At 40.2% G+C, this 2,769-nt stretch overlaps 1 pseudogene; it reads right to left on the bottom strand.

The window, feature by feature from the left end:
- Positions 1–229: 229 nt before the first annotated feature.
- Positions 230–362, bottom strand: LOC114095349 (U4 spliceosomal RNA; annotated as a pseudogene).
- Between the last annotated feature and the right edge of the window lie 2,407 nt (positions 363–2,769).

The following is a 2,769-nucleotide window of genomic DNA, read 5'->3' as shown; positions in this document are numbered from 1 at the left end:
AGTAACTTAATTGCTTATAAGTTTCCTGAGTCTGCCTGTATGAGAATCTCTGAGATCTGCCTCAGGATAATCCAAAAATGGCTCAAAAGACTCCCTAAAAGTTTTAGGATTGCTTTTTTCCTACAAATTTTAATCAGGAGATTTTTTTCCCTTTAAAGACATTTTAATGGTCAAAAGCATGACCTAAAATTCAGCAGTGGTCTCTGAACTTGTAAATAATCTTAGAGAGTTGAAATGAAGTAAATGTTTTCAGTACCTAGAACTGGGCTCCTGGATATGTCATCTTGGGAAAAGTTTTCAATTAGCAATAATCGCACCTTGGATAAACCTCATTGGCTACGATACTGCCACTGTACAAAGCTCTGGATATGTCATCTTGGAAACAGGGGTCTTTTTAGCTCCTGCTGGCATCTTCCAGCTTCTCTGTCCCTCTGTGCCTCTTCCAATAACACTTCTGAAGTGTGAAGTAGCTAAGTTTAAAAACATACTGACACACCTGGTACATGCCTGTAATTCCAACAGTGCGGGAGGCTGAAGCAGGAGGATTGCAAGTTTGAGGTCAACCTCAGCTATTTAGACAGACCCTGTCTTATAATACAAAAATAAAAAGGTCTGGGAATATAGCTCAGTGCTAAAGTGCCATAGGTTCAATTCCCAATACCAATAAATAAATAAATAAACAAGTAAATAAACAATGATAATAAATAAATAAATACCACACTGACAAAATTCCCCTTCTTTCTCAAAGGACTCTAGGTAAACTCTCTAAAAAGGGAGAGGTGTGGCTGTAGATCAACTCTGCTCAAAGTAGTCCACCTCCCCCACCCCATAACATACACCTCTGTTTCGGATCTATCTGGTTTTCTCTAGCTTCCCTCTTCTTTCCAAATTTCTAACTCCTTTCTCTGACAGTGAAAAACCTGGCTCTCATTATGCACAATAGATTTACTTTTTCTTCATTCCTAAGTATAGCACATAAAATAGTTTCAGAATTGCTAACTCATACCCATGACAGATACCAATTTATTGGAGCATAATATTTGTGTGCAGTTCCTTTGTCTTCAATATTTTAATATATAGAAGAAATTCGATTTCCCAAAGCTGCACAGGTTCTTTTATTCCCCATCCCCTTAAGGGCGTTTTTCTCATTCATTTGTAATGCAGTAAGTTTCATTGGTTTTGTTGGTTTTCCATCCACACCACTCCCATCCCCAGATTTGGTAGAGTTGGGTTATGATTAAGCTGAATGTGAAGGATGGATGGATAAACTCTAGGTTTATTGAAGGAGATAAATGACTTGTAAGTGTCTGACTTCTTCTATTCTTCTTTATCTGGTATCTGGAGAGAGGTTGTCCTGTGATAACCCAAAACTCACAGCAGTATCAAAATTGCTTTTCAGTCTTTTCTCTCTACCATTCCCCCACCCACTTCCCATTTCCTGGAATTTCTAATTAAGAGACAAACTGGTTTAAAAGCCACTCCCTTATTCTTTTAATTTGGGAGGAGATTGGAATGAACAGTGAAGAGGCTAAAAGGTCAATGGTGGGTGGGTTTAGGTACAGTAGATAGTATTAGAGACAGTAGTCAGAGGTAGTCTAAGTGTAAAATAGAGATTTTAGCAGAATCCATAGTTTGATGTTTGGATGATTCGTGGTCGTAATGTTAATTTAGTAATAATACAATGAAGGCAAGGCATGTCATCCTTTACCTCTTGTTGCTGAAAGCTCTGTACTTGTCCCGATGCCAATCCAATAGCCAGGACACGGTTTTGAAAAAAAGGAATAAGAAGGTTTATTGCCTTGTTAGAAAAGGAGAAACACAGGGACTCCTGTCCCAAAGGCTGTGATTCTGCCCATCAGCAGGAACAAGGGGCTTTTAAAGAGGCAACTCAAAGGCTACATTCTATGTGTTCTCTGTCTGGAGTTGTAATTTACTTGTTAAATTGGGAGATGGTCATTTCTGAGATCTTCAGGTACCATTCTGAAAGTCTGGATTACTTGGTTCTTCTGGTTCTACTCAGGGACAATAACTCTGCCTATGATGGGAAAGAAAGGTAATCCTGTTTCCCCTGAGACTAGGGATGGGGAGAGATTAAGGAGGAGCAGGGAGAAGGGAAGAGAAAGAAACATGACCGTTTAAAAAATAAGTTTCGGTGGCAGAGCATAAAGTGGACCACGGTTACACTCCAATCTGGTTTTTTTTTTTTTTAATATTTATTTTTTAGTATTTGGCGGACACAACATCTTTGTTTGTATGTGGTGCTGAGGATCGAACCCTGGCCGCACGCATGCCAGGCGAGCGTGCTACCGCTTGAGCCACATCCCAGCCCCAATCTGGGTGTTTTGGATGGGCAATTACAAACCGAGATGGCATTAGGGTTAGCAGGCTCTCATTGCTATCATCTAAGCGGTTATGTTGAATTGGCAGAGCCTCATTTCCAATAAAGTATAGTTGCTTATCCCATTTCTGCTCATTCTTTAGTGTGTTCACTCTTTTATTCATGCAGCCATCTTTTCTCAGATGTAGACGTGTTTTGTTTTTTTTTTTTGGTACTAGGAATTGAACCAGGGGCACTTAACCACTGAGCCACATCCTCAAACTCCCATCCTGCCTTTTTTATTTAGAGACAGGGTCTTGCTGAGTTGCTTAAGTTCTCACTAAATTGCTGAGGCTGCCTTTGAACTCTTGATCCTCCTACCCCAGCCTCTAGAGCTGCTGGGATTACCAACATGTGCCATCATGCCCGGTCAGACTTGGGTTCTTATTCTG

Source organism: Marmota flaviventris, chromosome 6 (genome assembly GCF_047511675.1).
Source record: "Marmota flaviventris isolate mMarFla1 chromosome 6, mMarFla1.hap1, whole genome shotgun sequence".
NCBI lineage: Eukaryota > Metazoa > Chordata > Mammalia > Rodentia > Sciuridae > Marmota > Marmota flaviventris.
The sequence above is the reverse complement of the archived record's forward strand: the minus strand, read 5'-3'. Positions and strand labels throughout refer to the sequence as shown.